Genomic DNA, 17,362 nt, shown 5'->3' with positions numbered 1-17,362 from the left:
TCAAGGGAAGCGGCCCACACACCTGAGCCGACTCGCTGCCTTCTGGCAATAGGCCCACACACCTGTGGGGTAGGCACCGGGCTCCCAACCTGGGCCACAGCGTGGATTCACCTTCAAAAACTGCCGCTGTCCCGGGGCTCCATTTTCAGAGGAATTAAGTTTCTGGAAGTGGGCCTAGAACTGATATTTTCTATAGTCCCAATGATGTGTGCGTAAAGGTTGACTAGAGGGAATCAAATGAATACTTGAGAGAAGGAACTTTGATTTAGTAATTTACAAGGATCCTAAAGATTTACCTAACTCCGACTGAATTACAGGCCTTTGTAAGCATTTGTTAATTTTTCTGGCAGCAAAGTGTGAGTGAATTTTCCCTGTTTCCACCACCTAAATCGGGACAGGTACTAATTTGGGGGTGACTTCAATCCGATGCTTCCCTCACCATCCTGCCCAGCAATTGTCTGAGGGCTGTTTGGCCTTTCTCACTACCAGTTGAATCAATTGAACAATTCTTCCTTGATAGTCTTGGAAATAATTCTTTCAATTCCTTTTTGCTGATATATCAGAAAAATTTCCTGTTAATGATATTTCGACTTTTGGTTTTATTATGTTGGCACAAATACCCAGGGAAAAAGGTTTCATTTGAACACATAGGAGAGACAGTTGCTCAATGGATCCTTAATTAAAAAACAAAACAAACAAAAACTTTCTAAGGTTAGGCAGGTAGATTCCAAAGTTTGTATGACAAAATAACAATCTAGAACAGCATGGTGAGGGGACAGCTGGCCCGTATCAGATAGTAAAACCAGAAAGTGGTTTGATACATGAATAGACAATAGAGTCAGAGGCACAGGGTAGCAAGTTCAGAACAACTTCAGAAATGAAGCCAAGTTCATAGAAACATCAGTGTATGCCGAACAGTATCTCAGCCTACTGGAAAAATGGGGTGAACTTTGAACGAAGGGCGTTGGGACAATTGGATAATAACCACTGGAAAGTAGATGAAACTCAATACATACTTCACAATGTGTATCAAAATGAAAGGACTAAAAGTACTAAAGGAAAACAAGGCATAATTTTATAATTTAGAAATGGAAACAAACCTTTCACAATTATTATTCAAAATTCATAAGAAATCGAATTGTATTTATTATTATTCTGTTGTTACTGGGTATTGAACGCAGAGGTGCTTTACCACTGAGCTACATCCCCGGTCCTTTCAATTTTTTTTTTTTTTTTTTTTTTTAATATTGGGACAGGGTCTCACTAAGTTGCTGAGGCTGGTCTCAAACCTACGATCTCCCTGCCTTAGCCCCTCAAGTAGGTAGTGAGCGACTGTATGAGGGGGAACAAAATGACTGAGGAAAGGGGTAGCGTGCCAAAACAGCGACCAAACGGGCAGGAAAACTCCACTAAGCTTTACGTCTACCTAACACTCGGCAGAACCCCCACCTATTCGGGCCCATAAAGACCTTGGGCAGCTGGGGCCATGTGCATTTTCTCTGGCTCTCCACTCTGACCTGAAGAGGAGGGTGCTGGGAATTTCACCTGAGAGCCAAATTCCAATAAATCTTGCTTCTGCCACTTTCTGCCTGCTTTTGTTTGGTCACTAACCCTGTCACACCCCAGACCCCAGCTTAGGGAGGATAATTGGCATGCACCACTGTGCCTGGCTCAAATTTTTTAAATGATGGATTTGATTACTTTTTTTAACATAGAAATAGCGTATATAAGCAATATGCCTTTGATGTAAAAAATGTACGTAAAAATGTTTAATCAGATTTGTTTATTTTAATTAATTTATTCATCTATTGGTACTAGAGATTGAACCCAGGGTTGCTTAACCACTGAACCTTTTTTTTTTTTTTTTTTTTTTTTTTGAGACAAGTTTTTGCTGAGTTGCTTAGGGCCTGCTTACTTCTAGTTGCTGAGCCTGGCTTTAGACTTGTGATCATCTTACCTCAGCCTCCCCAGTCACTGGGGTTACAGGTGTGTGCCACCACACCTGGTCATGTTTTTTTTTAATTTTATAAGAATTACTAGAAGAAGAAAACAACAGGAATTATTAACTGTTGGGAGGAACGAGGTGGTAGGGACAGGGATAAGAATAAGAGTTCTCTAATCGACTTTTATGTAGGAGCAAATACAGTTTTGTGTCACCTGAAGCACATTCGACTTTGGAGGCCCTTTTTAAGAAAAGAATGCAACATTATGAGTATAAAATTAGACATGAGCTGACTGCGGTGCTGCATGCCTGTGATCCCAATGCTTTAGGAGGCTGAGGCAGGAGGATTGCCAGTTCAAAGCCAGTTGATACTCAAAAAAAAAAAAAAAAAAAAAAAAAAAAAAAAGACATAAAAGTGAATGTTTATTTAGACAAAAAAAAATTATAAATTACCAATCTGTAAAAGCTGACAAATTCCACAAATATCAAAACCCAGAAAGATGATATTTTTATAAATTGTTTGACATGATCCTGTAGACTAACTTCTGGCTAATACAAGTCAAGCCCTGTTTCTTCTAGAATAACTTAGATACCTCATTCTGTGGACAGAGCTCGAACAATTACATTCATATTATATATGTTCTTTGGCCTCAACTTCATGTCACATCGCTGGGTGGGGGTTGAAGGCAGTACTCCTGCTTGTCATTTCTGCCCCAGGATGGCCAGCAATGACCATGCATGGAAACAGCTGCAGACCGTATTGATGCATGTCTGTCAATGTACCCTGTGAGCTAGTGCTAGTGGTTTTCTTGTTCATTGTAGAAGTTGTTATTTGTGACCTTATTTCCACCAATTAATGTTTTTGTTTTTTCTCCAGCAAAACTTTGGAATGGCTTTAGCTGAGTTTTGCTTCAGTCTCCTTATCTCTGGAAGTGTCTGTAATAATGTGTCTTTGGACACATTTCTCACAGTGGAGATTGGGGTGGGCCTGCCTGCCCTTCCTGCAGATGTCTGCTTATCCCCTCCCCCTTCTGTGGTATGTTTATGACTCCTTATAAATGATGAATGGATTTAATAAAACAGACCAATTCTGAAGTTGTATACAGTATATGGATTTTATTTATTTATTTATTTATTTTTGTGCCAGGGATTGAAACCAGGGTGCTTAACCACTGAGCCACATCCCAACCAGTTTTTTTTTGTTTTTTGAGATAGGGTTTGGCTAAGTTGCTTAAGTCCTTGCTAAGCTGCTGAGGCTGATCTCAAACTTGCAGTCCTTCTGGCTCAGCCTTCCAAGCCCAGTGTACAGATTTCTTAACAGGCCAGTAAAAGGGGAAAAAACAAAACAAAACAAAACAAAACTCCCATTTATCTCAAGCCCCTGTAGAAATGTGACTCAGACACACTTCACCAGGACTCTCCTAGGATGTGTGACCACATAGGACATTGCCACTTCTTTGCACTAGCAATTTCTAAGCAATATGCCTGGTATTGATGGCTCTTGCACAAGTTGCTGCTGCAATTGGCATTAAAATTTGGCGGCTGTGAGTCTCTGCCTTATAGGATCCCGAGTACGAAAGAATGCTATTAGCCCACACTGTTCGTCCCCTGGGGAAAGCAGGCAAGAAGATTCATATAACAAGCTGATCTCAAAATGTCCTTGCTTTCTAAGACAAAAGGCCTGTCTGTAAAGATTCCAACTGAGTATCTATGGTTAAAGAACAATTAAAATGTATGCTCTTTAAATTAAATGAGCTCTCATTAAACGTGGGATTCCCTGGCTGCTGCCAAATAAAGAGGAATTCCAGATTCTGAACATGCTTTATGTTGGCTCCCTAGGTAACCATCTTCCCAAGATCTGTGTGTGTGGTTTTACAGTAAGTGAAAACTGCTCTCTCTTCCTCTCCTACTGTCTCCCATCCCTGGTTCCCATGTCTTTCAGAATATTGAAATGCAAAGTGTGCGGGTGTGTTACTGTAGATGTCTGCATCTTGTGCACTTCCAGAACACAGACCAAGGGTGGGTGGGTTCTTTGACAAATTCAAAGGGTGAAAGCTACAGACACAAGGGTTAGAGCAAAGTAACAGGATTTTTAAGAGTAATAGAAAGAAATCAGAACTCCTAAAGGAGTAGGGAGTTCCAAGTAAGGTTTCCCACAGGTGTCTCCTGTCTAGGGATTTTTATGGGCTTGATCTGTCCCTACAGGTGATTGGTGGGATAACGTGGAAATACGTGATTCGGAAAGAAGGCCTAGCAACTCTATTTTGTCTTCTTCAGCAAATCTAGAGAAAGGTGACTTTTAAGCCCTTATTGACATAGGTGGAGGTCAAGGTCTGTTGGCACAAGAAGTACATTCTGCAATTGGTCATGTCTGTTCAGGAACTGTCCTTGTGGATAGGAAGAGCTGGGGTCAAGAAGCCTGATTTCCCAATCTCTTCCTCCTTTCCTTCTCTGAGCCCATTTTCCTGCCTCTGAGTGATCTGTCACATCTATCCATTTTGAGATCTGCTGGAAGTTAAGATTGTTAAGAGGTGACTGCTGGTGTTGGTGTTGACCAGAAGCTGAGATGATGTCTACAGTGAGAACATTTAGAGGGTTGGGGACCTTGAAGACTACTGAAGCCAGTGAATCAAACATGTACAAGAAAAAACTCTGGTAACCCATGATCATGAAGAGCCCTATTTTCTCTGAAGACAAACAGTAATTTTTTAGAAAAAGGAACAAAATGGCATAGCTTTTTCTTGTACAAACAGTTTGCTATTTAACTTTTTTAGGTTTCATGATAAGTTATTCGAGCTGTGCACAGTGGTGCATACTTATAATCCCAGGAGCTCTGGAGGCTGAGGCAGGAGGATTGCAAGTTTGAGGCTAACCTCAGCAACTTAGTGAGGCCCTGTCTCAATAAAAAATAAAAAGGGCTGGGGATGTGGCTCAGTGATTAAGCATTCCTGGCACAAAGAAGAAGAAAGAGGAGGAGAAGAAGTTGAAGTTGTTCAGAATGTTGGAGATTGTTAAATTGCAGATTCCAAGTCCTATCCCAAGAGCTTCTGGTTCTGCAGGTGTGGGGTGGAGTCCAGCCACCTACCCTTTTGAAAATTGTCAAGTTATTCCCCTACTGGTGGTCTTTAGGTCTTTTTTTCATTGGAATTCCAGGTGATCTTTAAAAATTATCATGAAGACTCTCGTGAGCATTTCCCATGTCATTCATTATCCAATGTCAAATAGAAAAAAATGTAGGCATAACTAGGAAATGCAGTAAGCCCTTTGTCCACCAACCATGGCTTAAAAATATCCAGGAAAAAAATCCTGTCTATACTGAACATGTGCCAACATTTTGGGGCCATTATTTCCAAAACAATACAATGTAAAAGCTATGTGCACAGTACTTACATTATATTAGGTGTCATAAGTCATCTGAGATGACTTCAAGTACACAGGAGGACATGCCAAGGTTATATGCAAATACTACATCATTGGATAGGTGTGGATTGGGGTGTCCATAGGGGAATCCTGGAGCCAATTCCCCACAGATATCAAGGGACCACTGTGTGGTTGTCCATAAAATAGTCTGTCCATAAAATTGAAATTAAGACACATTCCAGAAGGTTGCTGCACTGTGTCATGTTAGTGGTGGACGGTCATTGACTTCTCTTGCCCATTCTCTATTTTCAGAGCTTTGCTATGTATTGCAGGAAACTAACTAATCATGCCCATTTTCTTCCCTGACTTCCTGTGGAGTTCTGATCCCAGGGTGCAAGTGGTAAGAGTGATGCTTCCTATTTTGGATCCCGTGAAGCAATATAGAGGGGGACCCAGCATCCTTCTCACACCCAGCAGGAGCCCAGACGCTCCTCCTGTGAGCAAAACTGCCAGGTTCCAATAACAACCCACCTCCCTTCATCCCTTGGCCCTGGGAGTGATGGCCCTGTACCTGCCAATCTCTGAATTCCCTCACCTCGCCTTTTGTGACTCCTTTGGTTCTTCCCACTGTTTTGTAGCTAGCTTTTTTAATATTTGGAAGTGTACCTCTCAGGAGTTTTAGATATTCCCAAGGTTGTACGGTCATCGCCACTAGCTAACTTCAGAACATTTCATTACCACAAAAAGAAGCTGTGTTTTAGCTGTCCCTCCCAATTCATCCTTTTTCCCAGACCCTGGCCACCAGGAATCTACTCCCTGCCTCTGTGGATTTGCCCACTCTGGACACTTGATACCTAGGTGACTGTTTGTATCTGACTTCTTTGCTTTAGTAAACTGTTTCAAGTTTCATTCATATTGTAGCATTTATCAGTATTGTTTATTTTTTGTGATCAAATAACATCCGTTGTAAGGGTATGCCACATTCTGTTTATCCATTCATCACTAGATGGACATTTGAGTAGCTTAGAATTTTTGGTCGTTATAATGAATGCTGCTATGAACAGTCACGTAAACTTTTATGTGAAGCGGGTATGGTGGCGCACATGTGTAATCCAGCAGCTGGGGAGGCGAAAGTAGGAGGACTGGTAGATCAGAGCCAGCCTCAGCAACTTAGTGAGATCCTGTCTCAAAATAAAAAATAAAAAAGGCCTGAGCAGTGTACAAAAGGTTCCCATTTGTCTACATTCTTGCCATTGGTTATCATTGTTCATCTTTGATTAAAGCCATCTTAGTTGGTATGAAATGATATTACATTGTGCTTTTGTGTTGTATTTCCTCATTGATCCTGAGCAACTTTACCTGTGCTTATTAACTATGTGTATATCTTAGAATAAGGCTTATTGTAATTCTTTGCTTATATAAAAAATTGGTTTGTCTTTTTTTATTATTGAATTGTTAAGAGTTTTCAACAGAGATACTAGTCACTTATTAGAGATATGATTTGCAAAAATGTGCTGCATCCTGTTATTTGTCTTCTTGTTTTCTTGCTAACGTCCTTTAAAGCAGAAAATTTTAAATTTTTGGTGGCATTCAGTTTATGGATATTAGATGTACAGTTATGTCTAATGTTTCTTTTTTATTATGCTTGAGATTTTATATCTGAAAAACAACTTGGCCATTCTGAGGTCATGAACATTTACACCTACATTTTCTTCTAAGAGTTTTATAGCTTTAGCGCTTACATTTATGAGGTCTATGGTCAATTTTTACCTTTAGTTGTTACACTCATAAAGTCTATGATCAATTTAAGCTCATTTGTGTCCATGGTAGGAGGAGGAGTCCAATGTCATGCTCTTCATGTGACTTTCCAGTTGTCCCAGCACCATTTGTTAATTTTCCCCATTGAATTATTTTGCCACCCTTGTCAAAAAAATCAATTGACCATTAATATGAGGGATTATTTCTGGATTCTTAATTGTTATAAATCTGTTCTTACATAAGCACTACAGTATCTTGATAGATGATCTGAATAGCTTATATCTATTAAAAATTTAAACCAGTAACTAATAACCTTCTCAAACAGAAAGAACCTGGCACAGATGAGTTCACTGTCTCAAATATCTACCAAACATTTAAGGGAGAAATTGTAACAAGTCTGTACCACTTCTTCCAGAAAATAGAAACAGAAAGAATATTTTCTAAGTCATTCTATGGAGCTAGCATTAACCCACTATCAAAATCAGACATAAACATCACAGGAAAGAAAAGTTAGAGTTCAGTATCTCTTATGAACATAGATGCAAAATTTCTCAACAAAATAGTAGCCAATTGAAACCAACAATATATGTAAAAATAATTACACAGGATTACCAAGTAAGATTTATTCTGGTTATGCAAGACTGGACCAACATTTAAAAATCAACTAATTTAATTCATTACATAAGCAGGTTAAGGAAGAAAACTTATATGCTAATATCAATAAGTGCATTAAAATCATTTGACGAAATCCATTTACAATTAAAAAAAAAAACTTGGCAAAAAAGGATTAGAGGGGACTTCCTGGACTTGATAAAGAACATCTGCCAAAAAGCACACAGCTAATATGGTGTTTAATGGTAAGAAACTAGGTACTTTCCCTTTAAGAACAGGAATAAGACAAGCATGTCCACCCTCACCCCTTCTGTTCAACATTGTATTAGAACTCCTAACTGTTGCAAAAAGATAAAAAATGAATAAACATTTCTGTAGCAAATACAAATATGATTCTAAAATTCATGAAGAGATGCAAAGGACCTAGAATAACCAAAATACTTTGAAAAAGAAGAGTAAATTTAGAATACTTACACTACCTGGATTCAGGACATATTAAGCTATAGCAATTAAAGCAATATGATATTAGCATCAAGGTAGATCAATCGATGGAATCAAAAAATAGACCCAAACATATACTGATTTTCAGCAATGGTGCAAATATAATTCAGTGGAGAGGGTGATAATCTTTTCAACAAATAGTGATGAATACTGGCAGGAAAGAAAATAAGAAGTTAGATCCATACTTCGTGTCATCAACCAAAATTAACTCAAATAGATTATTGTTAAATATATAATCCAAAACTATAAAACTTCTAGAAGAAAACATAGGACAAAATCTTTGTGACTTTATGTTTAGCAAAGATATCTTAAATTTACCACCCAAGAACAGGATCCACACCCACAAAAAAAAAAAAATGATACATTTTAAAGAACAGAAATTTAGAATTTCTCCTGTTTGGAAAGTACAATTAAGAGAATGATAAACCACCTTGCGGGAAAAAACACCTACCTGCAAATGGCATATCTGGTATAGGACTTACCCTATAATATGTAAAGAGCTCTCAAAACTCAATAAGAAAATAAACACCCAATGAAAAAAGTAAGCCAAAGAATATGGATGCATAGCAAACAAGCACACAAAAAGTGCCCCACATCATTACATTAAGACGATGGAAATTAAACCATGCTAAACATACCTGTTAGAGTGGATAAAATGAAAATGGCTGACCATTCAAAATATAAATAAGGATGTAAAGCAATTGGATCTCTTGTTATATTTTCACGGAAAGTGTCAAATGGTACAACCACTGCCGCATCTATTTACTACCACTCCAACACTTGACACGGTTCTATTGAAAGATCATCCTCTCTCTTGGGGGCCATAGGTATGGTATGTATCCATGTGCAGTTGCTTTTAATACTAATAATTAATATATCCTTAGATTCAGATTATAGAGAATACCGGGGAGATTTCATGGTGCTGGGACATAAAATAACATACAATCAAGTTTAATATTAATACTTAGATGAAATTATAAATAAGCAATTATGATTTGCTCAAATTCGTAAGGAGTCTCTGATTTCTTTTAGTATACAAATTCTCTAAAAGTTATATATAAGTATGTGAGAGTATTCCTCTGAACTTTGATGTGGTGTTTGGTCTTCATTGCTTTCTTAGTGTTTATGATTAAGTTTAAGGGTATTTTTCCCACTTAATAAATGAATAGGTTAATCATAGGTACAATTTGTATTCTTCCTATGTCTTATTAGAGTTTTAGTCCATCACTGAGTACATAAAATAGAATAAATATTAACTATAAGTTGATTCCTCTATTCTCTGTTAGAAATAACAAAAAACATTCCACTGTTAATAAATAACATGAGCATTCTGGGAAGGGGTAACTTCTACAGAAACTTAATGTCGTATTCTTTCAGGGAAATCAAAACTAAACGGAGCACCGTGCCCTCTACCTTGCTGGGAACTGTTTTTCTTTTTACTTAAGCTATCATACAGTAAAAACATGTTTCTTGAATAAGATCATTAATTATACTCTTGAAGATTTTTACTTAACATTTCCTTGTATTAACCATGAAATGATGTAATCAATACCAAAGAAAAAACATACAAAAAGATTCTGTGAATAATAAAGATTCAGACTCGGCCTCAGAACTCTTGGGGTCTCTGTGTGCTGTTTCTCCACTGTACCAACACCTCCCATCTGCCTCGGACCCCCGCCTGCTGCTGGGACTGGACCCTGGCAAATCACATCTGACAGTTTCCAGGCACCTCAACCATGCATCTGCCATATAGCCCAGCCATTCCAGCTCTGGGCGTAGGTATTTACCCGAGAGAAATGAAAACATATATCCACCCAGGTACGTGAATGTTTACCGCAGCCTTGCTTGAAATGGCCAAAACCTGGAAAGAACCTGACCATCGAAAGGCAAGTGGGAAAACAAATTGTTGTGTATCCATATGATGGTACACTACAAAACAACGAGAGAGAGGAACTATTGCTACACATGGCCCTATGAGTGGATCTCGAGGTACTTATGCTTTAAGAGAAGGTAGACTAAAACAAGAACATACTGTATGTTTCAATTGGATGCAAAATTCTCAAAAATGCAACGTACTTGTAAGGACATCAAAGCCACTGGTGTTTGCCTGCAGAGGGGGAGGTTGCAGGGAGAAGGAAAGGGAGAGATCATGAGGAAGCTTGAGGGCACAATGAATATGTTTATCATCCTGATTGTAGTGCTGCTTTCATTGATGTTGACGCATAGCAAAATTGATCCAATTGTACATGTTCAATGTGTGCAATCTACTGCATGATAATTACCGATTTTAGTGGTGTTTAAAGATGCTCAGTTCAGGTTTGACTGGACTGTGCTTCTCCTTCTAAAGAGTCATTGGACTGAGAGGTAGGGGTCGGAGCTTCAGACTGCAGGACCCGCCTCATAGAAAGGGCCAAATCTTGCCTATTCTACTTCCTGAGTTTTTCTGGAATCCCTCTCTCGTGTGGTCTAATGTCCCTGTCCCTCCCTAAATCTCACGCTGAAATTCTAATACCCAAGGAGATAGTCTCAGAAGGGGGGCCTTCGGGAGGTAATTAGGTCTCAAGGGTGGAGCCTTAGGAATGGGCTTAGTGCCCTTAGGAAAGAGGCCCCCTCCACCATGTGAGGAGGACACAGGGCCAATGTCACCAGAGTCCTAGGCCAGAGGCCTGATTCCGGAGGGTCCGAAAATCAGGTCTGGTCACTCACCCCAAAACCAAGTGAAACAAGGAGTGGCAAAAAGCAGGAAAGGAGCTGAAATCAGTGGGGACCCAGGTCCCTACCTCTGTCTTTGAGAGGCCGACAATGACTCTGAGGTTTTGTAAAGGGGAATGAGAGCAAGGGCTGGCTTTGCACAGCTGGAGGCTCTGCACAGCTGCCAAAGCAGATGTGGTCTGTCCATCACCATCATCTCAGGACTGCCGAGGCAGGACCTAGGCACTGTAAAGTCACTATTGTTTTGGTGTAGTTGACCCTTGTCACCCAATGTTTATCATGTCGTTCTTGGAATCCAAGGTGCCTGAAGAAGAGAATGGCTTAAGAGAACTCAGAAGGAGGGGGGAAAGTCAGAGAGGCAAGATGGAGTGCAGAAGGACTGTGTCCTTCTTCCAAGGACTGCTCTCTACAAGCAGCCTCACTGGACGTGGAATCTGCTGGCACTCTGACCTCAGAATTCCAGCCTCCAGATCTGCAAGAAATAGCTTCCTGCTCATAAACCACCCTCTTAGGGTATTTGTCGCCGCAGCCTGAACAGCCTGACATACGCTCTCCTTGCACATTTCAGGGTCTCCACTGCTTGCACCCCAGTCTACACCATCATCATCCCATGGCTAGATCCCAGCACAGCCCCTTCCTGGTGGCATCTGGCTAGTCTCACAGCCCCCAAACCCATTCCACATTTTGGGCTCTCCCTAACATAAAAATTTCACCTTTGTCCTGGTTAAACCTGCCGCTGGGCTGGCTTCCCAATTACGGAATGGGGCTTTAGCCCTGGGCAACCCCATGACGTTCCCTGGGGACAGCCTGGCCCCTCTCATCACAGTGGCTCCAAGTCACATTCCAGCCTCCTGGCTCATCTTCCCTTGACCTCCTGCCTCGTGGGTAACAAGCACCTGCCCCTGCTGCTGTAATGAGATTAAGTTTACAGATAAAATGATAAATGGCAATTTTATATCATTGACTTCGTGACTTACTATGAAAAGAGAATAATGCATTTCCAGTATGAAAATCCTCCAGCAGAAATACACAAGAAGACACAAGCAGTCAGGTGATTATAGCAATTTCTAATGAAAAAGATGTGTTTTTCTTTGTTTCCAACCCTTTGACATAAGAACTAAATGCAACCTATCTGTCTAGACACAGCAGAACCGTCGTGAATACAACCGATCCTCATGTAGGGGAATACTGTGTGTTGCCTTGGTAACTGAAAGATCACAGGCAGAGACTCGGTTTTCAAAAAACGGTGAGCAACTCGGTAAAATTCCAAAGTGCGATTTCTCCTCCATGTGAAAGGAAGCTACTTTCCTAGAAAATTTGTATGCTCCTTCAAAGTTTCAGCTAAAACTGGACAAAAATTCATGCATAAATGCAAGCAGGTTTTATTGCTATGTGTAAGTTTTATGCCTTTTCCCAACAGGCAACATTCCCGAACCCCACCACGAGGCCCAGCAGCCTCCTGCCTGTCCATCCGGTCACCAAGGCAACCAGCAAAGCCTCACTCACTTCTGAGAAGTCCCCTGGATGCCGTTGACGGAACTTCCACCCTGGTACAGATAGAAATGAAAACCAGGCCAAGGGAGGCCAGCCCACAGGCAAAGCTGTCATTGAGAAGTTTTGCCTCTAGGAGAGGGGACACAGCACCCAGAGCTAGGGCTGCCTCTAGCAGCAAAGGAAAGGGGCTGGATTTTATTCATGCAGGAGGGTGTGGGGCTGGGCTACAGCTTAGGACATCTAATTGACTTTAGATACATTTCAAAGGTATTTGTCTTTTCTGTGTGAGCATTTCAACATTGAGGGAGGGGTGGTCAGTTTGTCAATCGGGAGCAAAATGTTACACCTCTCTCTCCAATTGATGCTACATCCTGTGCGGAAAACAATATGTATATATTTACGTAAAACTGGGGACTGAACCCCATGGTACACTACCACCGAGCCACGTCCCCAGCCCTTTATATTTTTTATTTTGAGACAGGGGTCTCAGCAAATGCTTAGGGCCTTGTTATGTTGCTGAGACTGGCCTTGAACTTGTGACCCTCCTGCTTCAGCTTCTTTGCCCTGTGATATCGTTGCATCTGTTAAGAGAACACACAGATGGGCCTGGGGTGAAATACAAATGAGGCCAGTAACAGATTTAGTGGCCGGGATGTTAGTCTTCAGCCCTTTGCTGTGACTTCCAAACTGTTCCATTTTCTTGTCTAGTTTAGCCTTGGGATGTTAAGGGGATGCCATCCTGGTTTTAACCATGCACTTGGGTGGTTTTTCTTTTGTACTGGGGTGCTTAACCACTGAGCCACATACCCAGCCCCCTTTAATTATTTTATTTAGGGGCAGGGTTTTGCCAAGTTGCGGAGGCTGGCTTTGAACTTGAAATCCTCTTGCCTCCACCTCCCAAGCTGCTGGGATTACAGCTATTCAGACCAGGTTCGAATAAGGCAAAGGTCACACTAAAACCGGTTCTCCCTTGCGCTTTCTGTATGTCTTCTCCTTTATTCCATCTGTAAGATGTTATCCAGCCATGTGACAGCCATGGCGTTGCCCTGAATCCATTCTGAGTCTGGGGACTGCCCAGTCCACTCAGTTGTTCCTGGGTCATTTAACCACTGCTGACATGCTCCGGATTAGTCACTTCCATTCGGTCCACCGTGGGCTTGCAATGGTGTAGCTCACGTGGCCAGGGAAGCAACACAATCCACCAACTCATCTTGCTTTAAAGCTTTTTTTAAGGGGGTACCAGGTATTAGACTCAGGGACACTCAACCACTGAGCCACATCCCAGCCCTATTTTGTATTTTATTTAGAGACAGGGTCTCACTGAGTTGCTTAGTGCCTCGCTTTTTGCTGAGGCTGGCTTTGAACTTGCATCCTCCTGCCTCAGCCTCCAGAGCCCCTGGGATGACAGGTGTGCCCCCCTGGCCCAGCTCGTCTTGCTTTAAATTTTAAAGTGCATACCTCCAGGGCACTCTCCAGACTCCATTTCCCTGCCCTAGTTCCCTCTGCCCTGAAGAACTGTTTCTCACTTCTGTTTTCAAAATCCTAATTCCTCCTCCTTCCCCCTGTAATGCCCCCAAAAAGGAAACCCCAACTCTGTCCCATGGATCGACGGCAACCCCAATCAACCGCAGGAGGCGTCACTTGATGCAAACCGCAAGAGGTGTTTATTCCAGCGCGCTGGGACCCGACTCGTGACTCACGCAGGAGTGCAGGAGTCCAGTCCCTAGCAGAAAATCTTGTAGGTTTATAAAGGCAGAGACCACACATCGGGAGGGGTCGCACATGAAAGGGAAAAGGGGAACAAAGCTGCCCAGAAATTTCAAAGGGGGTCTGGGTTTGCTGATAACATACAACATGTTTCACAATGTTTTACAACAGGGTTTAGATTCTGGTGTTTAACTGCCTGAATACTATCTTGCTCCAATTACTCTTTTACTCTCTGTTTGGGGCTGTTTCCTGGAACAGCTTTAAGGGCTTTGTTCCCAATACTGGGAGGGAGACCTTAGGGAGTTGAGATAAAACAGACAGTTAAAAAAATGTCCATTCTTTCACCCCCATTCACCGAAGATGATCTCGAATTTTATTACAGGGAGAAGTGGTCAGAAGGAAGCCTCCCAGGCCCCTACCAACTCCTCTGGTCCACATGTACATACGCCATTGACCCCAGGGCCTTCAGCCTTGCTTACCCTGTAGTCCTTAGAAAGGACACCGCCTGATACTGAAACCTTGGTCCTTGTCCCTAATGCTGATCCAATAACTAGGACAGGCTTTGAGAAGAAGGCAAACAAAGTTTGATTGCTTTGCTAGCAAAGGAGAAAGACTGTGGACTCATGTGGCAGAGGCTGTGTCCTCGGGGTAACAGTGGACTTTAAAAGGGGGCTACCGAGGCTGTTTTCCAGGTATCATTCTCAGTAGATCTCATTCATGTTGAACTTGGATCCGAAAGAGCTGCTCTTCCGATTTCCAAGTCGGGAGTTTCTTTACTCTTAGTCAGTGAAGGTGAGAGAACTCAGCTCGGGACAGGGAGAGTTTGTCCTGCTTACCTCACGGTTAGGGGAGGAAGATGGAGAAAAAGAAGGAAAACAGTGTTAACCGAGGCGGCCAGCAGCAGCCCTGAGGTTTTATGTAGAAAGCGTAAAGTGGACCCTCGTACAGGAGGGACCCCTGCTGCACACCCACTGTGTCTGCCTCTTTTGTCCACAGGGGGACTCGTCAGCAATTGTTCCTCTGTGTCCCTCATGTCCTGTGAGCGTCCCCTTTTCCATGGACTGAAAAACAGTCTGCACTGCATAATGACATTTTGGTCAGTGACGGAGGCAGAGGTGGTGGCGGTCGCATGAGACCTTGATGAGCCTGATCCCATACGATTATTAAGAGTGAACCGGCTTTGGCTCGCTGGCTGAAAGGCTCCTGTCCCCTGGTGACCCACGACCATCGTAATGTCCCAGCACAAGGCACTGCTCCCGCGTCTGTGGCGATGCTGGTGTGAACACACCTACGGTGCCGCCACTCGTAAAACGTAGCCCTATGACTGTGCCCAGCGCACAGTCCTCGGTGACCATGGTCCACATTTCCTACACTCCGCTTTTGTCCTTGTTTCGGGCACACTCACTCCGCTTGCCTTGTTCAAAGGTGCCGTAAGCAGGCCATCTTGTCTCGACCTTGTCTTGTGACAGCGTCAAGTGGAGTTGGACCCGTGCCATCCAGGTGTGTCAGTTCACACTGGGGTTTTAGCACCGCAAAATGGCCTGTCCCACCTTGGCTGCCCTGGCCCTGTCCCAGTGTTGGACAAAAGCCCTCCCTGGAGGCCAGTCCCCTCCAGTCCCTGACACAGCCCCTGCAGCCCCTTGCAGCAAAGTGCCCGGCCCAGCAGCTCAGTGTCTCCACCCACCCCGCAGCACACTGCAGCAGGCCGTTGTGGATGTCGCCCCTGGTCCTTCCTCCACGGGGAATCAGTGACTCCTCTGGTCTGCACATTTTCTAGGACTCTGACAGAGCCCACCACTCTTAGGCTCCTCCTTTGCTTGGCTCTTTACGTTCATGATCCTCCCACCTGGCTGGCTGCTCCTTTGCCCCCAGACCTGGGTCCCTGTCCTAGTCCTCAGCTCTGAGCTCAGGATCTGATGACATCTCCATTCTCGGCCCTTTTCTCTATCTGAACCCTCTCTGGGGGGAACTCAGCAGGTCCTAGGGCTGTAATGCCATCTCCACCATCAGTGGCCACATTGTACCCAGACTCTTAAACCCCAAGAGCCCGCTGTGTGCAGATGCCCAGGGGCCAGTCCTGACGCCCTCTTGGTCCCCTGCCCAACCTCAGGGAAGCGGCCCCTCCAGAGTCTCAGCCTGCAGGTCAGTGACCCTCCCTGGCCCTATTTGCCTTCATCTCCCAACCAAACTCCAGTGGAAGGCTGTCCTCAGGAGAGAGGGAGGGAGGAAAGGAAGGAAGGAAGGAGGGAGGGAGGGAGGGAGGGAGGGAGGGAGGGCAAAACCTTAAATTCTCAATATCAAAATATCAACCCCTCCTTGGTCTCTCTCTCCAGATTCAAAATGGAACAAGAGACCTGAAATGGCAGAACACAAATTCAGTCCCTCTCTTGGTGTGTTCAAGGGAAAGTGCTTCTTATGATTTTGAATCCTTTATGCATTAACTTTCTACTGCACTGGATTTTAGTATCATAAAAATTGCACACGTTCCTCAGTGTTTCTAAGGCTTCCTTATTTAGAGATATAATAAAGTACTACTAAAGATATGATTATTGAAAGAATGAACTTTTTTTAAGCTGTTTTAAAGAATGAACTTTTTTTTAAGCTGTTTTATCTCAACTCCCTAAGGTCTCCCTCCCAGTTATCTTAACTCCCTAAGGTCACCCTCCCAGTAATGGGAAAAAAGCCCCTAAAGCTATTCTAAGAAATAGCCCCAAACAGAGAGTAAAAGAGTAAATTGAGCCAGATAACTAGATAGTGCTCAAACAGTAGGACTACCAGAAACTATTGACCAGAATCTACGCCCTGTTGTTAAACATTGTAAAACATGTTGTATGTTATCAGCAAACCCAGACCCCCTTTGGAATTTCCTGGCAGCTTTGTTCCCCCATTTTTTTTCTTTTTTTTCTCTTTTTCTCCCTTTCATGTGCGACCCCTCCCAATGTGTGGTTTTCTGCCTTTATAAACTTGTAAGATTTTCTGCTAGGGACTCGACCCTCGGACTCCTGCGTGAGTCACGAGTCGGGTCCCAGCGCGCTGGAATAAACACCTCTTGCAGTTTGCATCAAGTGACGCCTCCTGTGGTTGATTGGGGTGGCCATCGATCCAAGGGATAGAGTTGGGGTCTCCCTTTTGGAGGTCCTTCATTTGGGGGCTCGTCCGGGATAAGACGGCCCCCCTCATCTGCGGAGTCGACCTTGGAGGTAAGAAGGGGTACCCCGAAGTTGTCTGTCTTTGTCTTGTGTTTTGTTAGTTGGTCTGGTTCTGCGAGCACGCTTT

Source organism: Sciurus vulgaris, assembly GCF_902686455.1.
Source record: "Sciurus vulgaris genome assembly, chromosome: 14".
Lineage (NCBI taxonomy): Eukaryota > Metazoa > Chordata > Mammalia > Rodentia > Sciuridae > Sciurus > Sciurus vulgaris.
This window is presented reverse-complemented; position numbering follows the sequence as displayed.